Genomic DNA, 12,545 nt, shown 5'->3' with positions numbered 1-12,545 from the left:
ATTGGCTTTGCTGGCTATGTGTTAAGTCACAGGAAAACAATCTTAATTGTTGAATGCGTGTGTTTTGCCCCAGAAGAAAATGTGCCCCCCCCAAAAAAAATGTAGCCAAAAAAAAAAAAGGCTGCACAAATGACAAAAGAAATGATTTCAAAAAGTTCTTTTTTTTAATTACAAAAATAGAAACCAGAATACATTCCACTATGATGCTATACATGATCATTTACCCTGATCTTACCAGATGTTCACATTTAATGGAATTGGATAAGTTAAAGACAAATATAATGGTCCTGTTTTTTTCTTGCATCATCTTTATCAAAGTTTAATGCCCCATCTGTGTGCGAGACTAGAATAGAAGTTATTTATTTCTTTTTGAGGAAACGGGCCAAGCCATGAAATGACTTTCTTACAGAGAACAGCTCTGCTCTGATGACTGTGTATTATTCACCTCAAAGTACAACCGCCCCCCCCCCCCAAAAAAAAAACAACAATTGTCATCTTGTTTTTGAAATATATCTGGGAGTAGGGAGTCCAGTCTGGTGTGAATCATCTCAGCTTTTTGAGTAGTTTCCTCTCAGTCAGCCTCATTTCTAAGTTGACCTGCGGAATAGTTTCCATGGCGATGCCTGTCAGAGAAAAAATACGATGTGTGCTCAGAATTGCATCCTATATATATATATATACTTCTTCCTTTCATAACTTTGCTGCTGTGAATTGGAAATTTCTCCTTTGCACGACTAATAAAGGATTTCTTATCTTGTCATATATTATATTCCGGATTTAATTTGATATTAAAATGAAGAAAGAGCACATGTGATGATATTCCCACGGTGTAAGTGGTTTGTGACCCTCCCATATACTGTATGTATTTCAAACAGCACCCTGTGCTGACTTAGTCACAGCATTTGACAAGGGTTCAAGTCAAAACTCGTTGAGGGGATTACTTCGTCCCCATATATCCACTCAGACTGCATGTAACACTCTAAACTGGTTAGAGCAGTCTGTCTTGTTTTGTCCGGCCTGCATTATTGTTATTCTCCCCAGAGACACACCGGCATCTGCTGGATGAAACCGGGGAGGATGAAATAAAAACAACTTAAATGGCACAAAATAAAGTAATAGCCTGTTCTGCTCCTTGTCAAATGAGCTCTCAACAAACTTATATTTATTTGAGTCCCCAAACCACCACCACCCCACCTCTCTGCTAGAAATATATGGATGTAGACTCCCACAAAGAATACACAGGGGTATCTTATAATTGCTCGTGAAAGTATGTCATATTCGCGGGCTGGGAAAAAAAAACAAAACAAAACAGTTGTTTGTCAAATCAACATTGTTAAATGTAAAGGTTTTATTTTGGTTGCCTTATTTCGGTATGAGGGGCAAAATGTAGGCCGCACGGTGGTCGACCGGTTGGTACTGCCGCTTCAATATTCAAACTAATTCAAAATAATTGTTACACCGGTGATTAATGGATGTATGCATATTTGAGATATTATTAAATAGAATGTTGAATTTAAACTAATGTCAAAAATAATATTTATATTAAAATAATATCCATCCATCCATTTTCTGATGCGCTTTTCCTCACAGGGGTCTGGAGCCTATCCCAGCTGTCTTTGGGCAGTAGGCGGGGGACACTGTTGTAACCCTTTCAGGGACAGCGGTAACTACAGTGGACAGTTTGTCATGTTATCAGGTTACAGGGTGCATGAAAAGACTAATAATACATGAAATATAATTTCATTTGACTCCTTGTAAAGCATCTTTGTATTTAGAAAAGTGTTTGGCAACCCAATGTATTAGTTTGTATTATTTTGTATGAAAATACATTTAAATGCCATAATTTTAAAGGAACTCAGAGTCATTAAATTGCGCCGTTGTACTTACAATCTTAACCTTTCTCAAACGCTGAACAGAGAAATTCAAATATTGACAGAGCATGAGCCCGCACTTGAACGAAGAACAATTGGTCCGCAGTGCCCCCTGGGGACCACCTTCAGCAGTGTTCTGGAGCAGCATTTGTCCCCTTATCATATCCCTGTCACCTCTCTGTGTCGAATCCTTCACGCAAGTCGTAATACAGAACCAGTGTGACATTCTGGCTGTCCTGTCGCGGTGGATGTGAAGTGTCCTGGCTGAGAGAATGGACTGATAAGAGTAAGCCGCTTCCGCCCTATCCTGTCCCCTGTGAAAAATGCATGCTATCTACATTTTGATTGTGACAGTGAGAGCAGATGTCTTTTTCTTTTTTTGTGACAGAAGAACTCTGCACTGTTATCATACCGACATATTGTACAGAGGGTTTGCCTTTCGCTTTCTTTCCCCATATCATTTTTCCATATTGCTATTCTTCCATCGTTTTTGTCTCTCTCAAGTGAATGTCCCCAGTAATGTGTGTGCCGCTCGCAAAAATTTTTAATGCAAGCTTCAATATTTCATCCAAAAGACAACTAAAGTTTTTGACTAAAAGCAAGCAATTTTTACAGATCCCCAAAAATTACCTGTTTTATTTGTGAAATTTTGGTTCATTATTTGTTTTGGACAGCGACACAACACCTCAAACGAGCTCTCGTCATCTTGGGACACAATTATATATCATCTGCATAGCCATGATAGTCAACATTAAAATTCTCTCGAATTTGACCCAACGGTAGCACAAACAGACTAAACAAAAAGGGTCTAAGAAGTGACCCTTGAGGTCCCCCGTATGTCAGCTATTCAATCAGATATAAAACTTCCAATGGTCACAAAATGACTCCTTTCCGCAAGTAAAACTGTTCCATTGAGTCCAACCCAATTTTACAGTATCTCAGCATTAGTTTTTTTCTCCCGAATGTCATCCCTGTGTTGGTCTGATTGATTGTTTTCATTGGGCTTTGTTCTATTCCCCAGTGCCTTCCCTATATTGGTTATTTCCCCTCACGTCTTCCCTGCAAGAGTGTTTCTTTCTCTATGCCTTCCTGGCATTGCTCTCACCTCACGCCTTTCCTGTATTGGTCTGTGGTCCCAACGTCTTTTTCCCTGTCATCCGTGTATCGGTTTTTATTTTTCTAACGTCCTGGATCATGAATGGTGTGGAGGTTTGACACAACGTGCCTTGCATTGTAGTGATAAAGATGCCAAAGCTTTTCTTCATCCTGGCTTGGGTTCGAGCTTTGCATTCTACCTCGTCATGTATTTTTGTATCTAACCAATCACAACCACTGCCGTATGGTTGATTTTTCCTCTTTTTTTTTTTTTTGTGTAGCAGCCGACCCCCGCCCCCATTTCCTGTTGCCTTCAAGTTGTCATAGCAACATCAGAAGAGGTAAAGAAACAATACAAACTTTCAAATAGCTGCCACTCAGCTGCAGCCGTTGGGGAATTGCTTATATTTGCCTGCCTCGTCTAAATATGCGGGAGCACACAAGTTGCGGGACCAAGTCAAATGAAATAGATCTGTGCAGCAAACATCGACAGTTTGATCGTGTTTACTGGCTTCTTTAGTGTACGTCTGCACATTTGACAAGCTGTACGCTTCCACCAAGACGCCATCTTTGATGCGGCATGAAGGTGATAGCGTGTTCACAGTTTTGTGTGTGTGTGCGTGTGTGTATGTTAGTGTGACAGTGCCACAGCCCGGTCAAATGATTACTCCACTTTTTATGGATGCCTTGCTTGGTATTAATGCCGAGACATCTTCATCTCATGCGGTTTAGGTGCTCCTCTCCCTTCATATCACCAACCACAAGGCTGCTGTGAGCCCATGAGGTGCCGCCAGCGTTTGTTTTTGTGCATGCGTGTGTGTTACAGATGCTGTACCACTCATGCATGTCGCTAATTAAACTGACAAACCCAACACAATTCAACCCATGCTGGTATATTTATGCCACTTGTTTGACAAACAAGTTTTTCCCTCTACTCTGTAAATCAAAATCAAAACTCAGGACTCTAGTTTGAAAACAAACGAACAACATTACAGTACTGATATTATAAATATTGCAAAGCCTACTATGTTAACACATTTTTAAGTTTATAATCCACTCCTTGTGGTTGATATGCCGTAATGGAACTTAATTCGCTTCCAGTTTCTGGTTCTGTTTCGTAAGTAGGATTTTATCTCCAGAGTCCAGACTCTTGCAGTATTAATTTGCCTGCCATTTTGTTATTCAAAGTTTTAACGGGGTTCCAGCCATGGAGGCAATGATTACTGACTTAATCGTGACTCTCCAACATGTTTAGCCAAACAAGCTAGCCAGCATAAGCTCGTTGCGAGCTACCTGCGGCATGAATCGCATCAAAATTACCTTGACTTCCGACAACACTCATATACGTTACGCGCGTGCGTAAAGTCCAGTTTTTGAGACCGTCTTCATCATTCAATTAAGAACTGAAAATGTTCTGATTCTCAGTTTGGCTATTGAATGTGTTTTGATGGAGGGCAAAATGCAATATGAATCCATTGATTTTGAGCTTTTTAGATAAAAGTAATCCGTCTCATGCGTCCAAGTGTGTCAGTGTATCGCTCACTCTTCTTCGTCTTCTGGCTTTGTGAGCTGCTGGCTGATGTGACAGCGAGGCAGACTGGTGTGACACACACCGTCAGGTTCCCGACGTGAGACGGTCAGGTCCACTCGGACTTGTACAGTCAGAGTGGAGGAAATGAGTGATACGCTCCACTTTCTTTTAATCATGAGGTGCCAAGCTCAGCCTAATTGCATATCGCACAGCATGGAACCACCACTGATGTCGCTTTTTCATCCAATTTATGTTTTTCACACAGGTTCAAATGGTCAGAGGAAATGTTCCCAGTGCAGTGAAAGTTGGCAGTCATTTGCAATGTGAGGGCTGGTGTTGGACCGCATCTTTTCGCTAGATTCATTAGAGGCAGTCTTTCATGGCGGAGATCATGGGCATCAAGGTGGAGACTGTGGAGTAATAATAATAAATACTGTACTTAATAAGGAATTAATACTGCAGCGTCCAAAGCCATTCCAATGGAACAGGGTAAGGCAACATTAAAAAGTTGATTTTTGTCATAACTAATTTCCAGAGAGAGTGAGGGCAGCAAGAAAATGGACCACTCTAGCAAATTGGAGATTGTGGAGTTGAATTTATTAGTGAAATAAAATAAGAACAAGAGTGCATTAAAAACAAAAAAGATAACATAATGAAAATACTTTTTATTCTAACGAAACCAACTATAATCATGGAACAAATTGTCCTTCATCTTTGTCAATCGAATTCATAAATTAACTTTTTATATTGATTTTAAAAATATTTCTTTCAGTATTACAGTACAACCGTCCAGAAAATGAACAGTTGTTTGTGAGTTGTAGTGTACTATACTTCATTACACACAACTTTGCAACGTGCATGTAAAACTAATAGAATCTAAACTAAAAAGAAGCATTTCTGGAAAACAAAACTATGAAATACCAACAAACACGCTCTAAAAACCCTTTCAAAAAAACTGAATAAAAAAACAAAACAAATAAAAAGCCAAAATGAAATAAAAAACTAACTGTAATGAAAAATCCAAATTTTCATTTTAGCTAGCTACCGCTAGCAATATCGTTGGTAAACCAGGCACTGGAAACAGTGGTAGTAATGCTAGTAACTAGGTTTCCCAATGGCAAAGTGTTAACTGCACGGAGCTGACAAGGTAACATGCCATGGAAAGGGGGCATCTTGAGCGCCCGTATGTAGCCCACATGTGGCAACAAGCCTGCCGTAGCTATCTAAAAACAAACAACAACAAACCGCCTCCTGCACATCTTGATCATGACGATGACCCTTGCACAGATAAAAGCAGGTCGGTCCATTAGCATTTCTCTTAAAATGCTTTGAGTCATCAGAATTGGCCCGGTGAGTTTTCTCGGAACGGCAAAGAAGACGGTTGGCCCTTCTTTGATGTGCTAATAGGCTGTTTTGGATTTGCGTATGGGAAGCATGTTTTAACGCCGAACGGCATTCCCAACAGCGATGACATCAATTAAATCCTCTCTGCTTATTTTTTTCTTCTTTTAAATGTATTTTTGCTAGGAGGTCTGCCTGTTTCTCTCTCTCGCACGCATCTGAAGAGCAAGCAGAAGGGAGGCGGGAGTCAGGGCAAGTTGTGATTAAGGAAACTGTAAGGATACGTTTACTTGACTATATTCATGAATAGAGTAAGGCTACGAGGCATGCAATATCGCTCAATAGCACGAACACGCTCACGTGTTTCTTTGCTCTGCAGGAAGTTAATTACATCATGTCATGAATGATGATTTAGACTGTTTTTCTCAAACACAGAAAAAAACGCAGCACCTGAATTGTTAAATTGGTACAGAAAAAAAAAATTCTCTATTTTTATCGTTTGTTAAAAATACAAATATCAAATTTCATTTGAGATGTATTATGAGCATATTATTTATCAAAGTACAGTACTAAAAGTCATGTAAATTATTCAGGAGTCACTTAGTCTGTTTTTATTTTTTTTAAAAAGAAAGAAAACATAAATAAATAAATACAATGACATTGTAATTTGTGAGAAACCTCGATAATATGGAAATGATTGACAACCAACTTTTATCTTCCTCAAGTGAACATCATCTTAAAGTTCCGGAACGTATTCTGTTTAGTCTGTGCACCTCTCTTGAGCTGAATTTAAAGGGAACGAGATGAGCCGCTTCCATACGCCAGGAAACACCTCGGCTGTGTTTACTCCAACAACAGCACAAAAGCCTGTGTGTAACTGATGCGCATCTCCAAAAACAACTCAAGGAATGAAACTCCACTCATGCGCACAGTTAGACCACGCTTTGCACTTGTACACAAAAAATAGCAAGTCTTGTCGTATTTTAAGCATGAAGCTCCCGGTGCGAACGAAAAGGTTTTTCACAGGATGTGTTGGTCAGCATGTCTGTGCATGTTACTTGTTCTTTCTCCAAACTTGAATTTTGATTGATAACATGGAAGAACAGCACAGAGCAGACATTGATTACGCACGCCATTTTTCTATTGTTGACCTGCTTTTGCTGTACTCTTTTTTTTTTTTTTTCACTCTGTTGTAGCAAGCAGAACATGCAAACTCCACACAGTAAGCCTGAGCTGAGCTGAGATTCAAACCCACCACACTTCGACAGATATGCTCACTACTTTGTACCCGTCCATCGTGCTGCCCAAGTATGTGTCATCCATATGAATCATAACTTGGAAGGAAAGCTCTGAAAGTTTACTGTATCCCATTCTCATAATCTAATTAGTGAAATATACATGAACAAACGGATGGCCGGATGGACAGACCAATGGATGGATAGATAGCTATTTTTTATTTTCAGTTTTTTTTGCATTGAAGCGGTTTATTGCAAAGTGATTTTTCTTTTTTTTTTTTGCTGTGCCCCCAGCCTATTTCCAAAATAAACATTTGTGAGTTCAGGCTGGATTTGATGGATAGCATCAGCTTTGTTGGTTTTAGCCAGAAGCTAAAGACAAGACTGTACCTGCTGGGGACATTGTCGTGTGTGTGTGTGTGTGTGTGTGTGTGTGTGTGTGTGTGTGTGTGTTGTGTGTGTGTGTGTGTGTGTGTGTGTGTGTGTGTGTGTGTGTGTGTGTGTGTGTGTGTGTGTGTGTGTGTGTGCGTGCATGCGCGCGCATGTTGTGTAATATGCTTTGTCTTTTTCTGATTTCAACTACCTTTTGCTGTGTCACTCTCCTTTATTGCAATATGTTTGTGAGTCGGTACGCTGCACATGCATAATGGATGACAGTCGACTTGATTCGTACGTCGGGGCGACACCCACATGATGAAGACGGAAGACAAAAAAGACAATCGCAGACAGCAAGGCGGACGGCAGAAAATGTGGCAGATACCTTAATTTACAAGTTCCCCAAGTTTTGAGTTTTTGAGTAGGATAGTCATATTTTTTTTGCTTGTTTTTTTGGGGGGTGTTTTGGGGTAATCCAAATTTGAATCAAAAACAAGCTGCAGATCCACTGCCACTTGAGTTAGGTTCAAATACGCAACAGTCGCCACTGCACTTTTAGTCCTCTATTGAACGCGACACACAAATGCAAAATGAAAACATTCACAAGGAGCATGGACCAGACGCTGATCTGATTTCAGCCTCGCCGAAGATGACATCACTCACTCGGCCCCGCCCCATAATTACACTAATTTATTTCTTGACATTCTCTTTCCCCGCGTTTAATTACATTCATATTTTAAAACACAATGCTATTTTTCTTTACTAAAAGGTGTAACAACAACAACAAAGAAGACAGCAGATGAACGTGACAAGCACACTCTTCATGTTGAAGTGAGCGAAAAGGAGCACTCGGTCTGATTGAAACGTGAGACGGCATGACAAAGGAAGGAAGTGAAGAAGTCTATCAAAAGGTGAGGAGCAGAAAAAAAAGACACGTTAAGTGAAAAAAAGAAGTGCTTGATGGTCATTTCAATATTAATCTTCTGCATTAGGAGCCCTTACGATGAATAATTGATTTGGTGGAAAATGCATGCTAATGCATTGTGAGAAACGGTCCAGCCAAAGTAACTTTGTTGTGTGCAGCAGGTTCAGGCTTTGATTGCGCTGGCTTCCTTTTAAAATAACCACACGGCGAGCATCTCCTTACATGACAGCCAAATTACATCTTTGACAGCGGCGGCCTCAGCTGTGCACAATCACAGGTTATCGCCGATTGGGTGTAATCTGCTGTGCTGATGTGAAGTGGGCCGGCAGTAATTGGACTGTTTCATAGTGCTTGTGACTCAGATCACTTTAAATCCCACAGTGAGGACCGGGCTGCTTCTTAGTGGAACGTTGCTTCATGCATGTTATCCAAAGTATGATACACGTACCGATTTTTACCATCTTAGCTGATTTGTAAAACTTGATGAGAAAAAAAATCATTTCGTTTGCTTATTGCAGTGTGTAGTGTACTTGGAATTAGCAACACAGCACACCGGGCACATAATCATATCTCTACCAACAATGGAGTCTCCTCCATCAAACTGATGTCGGTTGTAGTACTAATACTGGTTAGTAAGAGGAACCATAGTGCCACCGGGCATCCAGATGACTGTCAAATATGTAAGAACAGGGATGCTGATCATGACTCATCCGTTTTCTGAGTTTGGTCATGTGACACTCGCAAGTTTACCCATGACTGGTAGTTTTCTGAGCGCTGAGCAACTGTGATGTCATTTTTAGTTGACAGCATGTGCCAAAATGAGATAGCCTCCTGAGATAGCTAAAAACGGATTGGTTTATGCAACTTAATTCATTTGACCACGAACAACAATATTACCGGTAATCAGAATACTCTGTTTAAACTAGTCATGCCGCATAGAACATATTGTAAAGAAAATGTTTGAGTGGACTTCCCCTTTAAGTTAAAAAAACAAAAAGGTGCATCCTCCACACATTTACTGGCCAGCTGGTCACTAGTGTGAGGCGCCAGCAGAGAACTTAACATCTCAAAATCAACGCTTTTTTTATTTGATCACTTATCAACTGTTGGATTTTAAATCATGGCTAATGCCGATGTGCGCCCAAATGCCGGATAATCGGTCGACCACTACTCCAAAGTAACTTGCCTAACTACCGGTAATGTTCAAATTTCTGCTTTCCTGCACTTTCATCATCTGTCCTCCATTTTTTTATAACTGGGGGAAAGTTTTTTTTTTCTTTTTTTTTTTAGCTCTTGCCTGTTGATACATTTCTCACAGAGAATTGTGGTCTCTTTACATCACCTTTGCAGCCCACCTGACATTTCCGCATGGATTCAATGTCATACATGATTCAAACTCTCCCTTTCTCTCATTCCACACCGATCTCCCTGTGCCCGCCCGCAATGCATTGAGCCCATCAACTCAACAAATAACGATGTAGGCCACTGAAATATTCATCTTTTCAACGAAATTAAATGGTCTGCACACGTTTCACGCAATAACAGGACCCTAGTATGAAGCGCAGCCTCCTGTTTCCATGGAGACTTCATAGGATCCCCCCCTCAACTGCGCTCATTCTCAAACACTCTTGTCAATATGTTTCCCCTGCGAGAAAACATATTTGAGGCTACTTTCCGAGATCTGGCTGTGTCGTCAAAGGTGATCTGATCGTGATAACAACCTCCGCTCCAAGCTGGCTGGCCGCATGTGCAAAATGTGCCATCACGCACCCATGCAATGAGGAGTCTGTGGAGAGCGCGGCTAAATTTAGGTGCGGCAATATGTAGACCAGGTGTAATGAACCTCGCCAGTTGGATTCAACGCAAGTGGATCTGGATGGACCACTGACGAACCCGTTATAAATGTCTGCATACGTTGTTGGTCTTTTACAGTTCTTTTGCCAAAAGGAGAGGGATTTTGTACCTTTTTGGATCACTCAAATCATTCCAATTAAAGTGAAGCTGCTACCATGCCCGCAAAGCTTTCTGTGAAAATGCATCTCAAATTTGCAACGATGCCAGCACAGAAGGGCAAAGAGGAAAAGTTTGATGAGAGGGAATTGGAACTCATGATACACATGCCTGATTAGTACAGTAAGGAGAAGAACGGATTGGGCGCTACATCTGGTTCATTTTAAAGGACACATATTAAGGAAAATGAACTTTTTAATCAGTTGCTTGTGCATAAATAACAGCGGTGCCTTGGAATACAAGTGATCCGACTTCAATGTTTTTCGAGATACCAGCTGTCATTTGACTGAATTTTTGCTTTGCCGTGCGAGCCCAAACAAGAAATAAAAGTGCTTTATGGTAGCAGTAAACCCACTTGTCAATAAGCAGCGATTTGGCAAAAAAAATAATAAACAAAAAGAGGCTTCAAGCTGTTGAATACCACTTCCAGTTGAGGTTTACAATCAAACTTAACTTAAAACAAAGGCAAAATCACATTGTACACTGTGTAACATTAAGTATAACCAAACAATGTTGCTTTCAGAATGGGCACCTAGCGCCAACATACCCTATAATGGAAAACGCCACCGACATGCTAACAGTTTCAACAGTCGTGGTTCTAGAGTCCTTGAGGCAGATGATGTTTGAGCACAAACAGTGGAGCAACACATGTAGACAGGTAATTGAACAATACTCACAAGTATTTTAAACCCTCGACAAAAATTGGCTAATATTACAGCATCAGTTGTAGAAATTAGCGGCACATATTTGATTGCTAGGAGAAGCTGTCAACATGGTGGGGGTGGGCAGTGTTTGTTGTGATCACGTTGCTTTTTTTTTTTTTTTTTTTTTGTCTTCAAGATCCCGGGAACTGTTTTCAATGGTGAAAATCATACATAATATGTCTCCTTTAAGGGGAGGGACTCACATGCATGGTTAATTTAATTTTACACTTTCATAACTTGTAGGAATGTTAAAATGTTACTTAAAACTTTGGTTGTAGCGTTAAGGTTGTTGGTAAAGTTTTCCATTTTGCCATTTGTTGTCAAGTTAAGAAATTTTATTACTTTTGTTTATTTAAAAACTAGCTTATTTCTAATGAGAGAAATGCTTGAAAGTTCCTTAAAACATTGTCTGTGCACTTAATAAAACTTGCTTTTTGTTATGATGGGGACATTTGACTCTGGTATAAATAATTTCTTCTCCCTCTATTTCCTATCGGAGAAATGAATCAACCCAATAGCGAATGTGTTAGAAGGGGGAGCTCATTAAATCACTGTGTTTGCCTCTCTGAACAATTTCACTGGTTGTTAAGAAAGTTTGAATTGAAGTCACCAAAGCAAAGTAAAGAGCCATTTGGATTCCAATAAAGAAACAAATACAAATAAAATAAAATAAAAAATATTCATGTCGGCCTCAAGCACCGTTTAAATCTTGCAATTCTCAGCTGAACGATCGAGCAGCAGGCGGATCCATCGAGGCCTGCTCATTTCTTTACATAACACAGCAGGGGAGCGTTGGGTTGGCCTTCATTTTCTACTTCTTGGATTCTATCCTTTCTTTTTTCTGCACTCTCGCCAACTCCGGATCAATTTTCTCTTTCCCAACATACTTTCAGTCATTCCGTTTTAATTCGAGGTCATCCCTATGAATGCTGTAGATTTCTTTGCAAATCAATAAGCACATGTTATTATGATCTTGATCAAGTTTTCTCCAAACTTTTTCAGCCCAAGACCCAAATTAGAAACATGGTTCTGCCCTGGATTCAAATGTATTTGAGATTCATAAGGTAGATGTGAGTCAATGGTTTGAAGTCTCACTGATGCAAGAACAAACACTCGTGGTACTCTGAGTCGCGTTGACCGCGTGTTAATTTGTGTTCCGTTTTTGTGTTCCGGTTTATTGCGCTGCACTCTGCAAAAGGCCACAGCGAGCTTTGTTGTTTTAATTACCTTTTCACAGATGGATACGAAAAGAAACTAAAAATGAAATATCTTTTTTTTTTTCACAGCCGTCATTTTGACAGAAAAAGCCGACAAATAGGGTTGAAAATAAAACGACCAAGCTGATTCCCATCACTCAAGTTAACCACAATAGAACTGTTGTGAGAATCTAGATAAATATGCAATACTAATTTATTAAAAGTCGTAAATGTTCACCGCCTCCAAAGTATCATAATGATA

Source organism: Hippocampus comes, unplaced genomic scaffold (assembly GCF_001891065.2).
Source record: "Hippocampus comes isolate QL1 unplaced genomic scaffold, H_comes_QL1_v1.1 scaffold237, whole genome shotgun sequence".
NCBI classification, from domain to species: Eukaryota; Metazoa; Chordata; class Actinopteri; order Syngnathiformes; family Syngnathidae; genus Hippocampus; species Hippocampus comes.
This window is presented reverse-complemented; position numbering follows the sequence as displayed.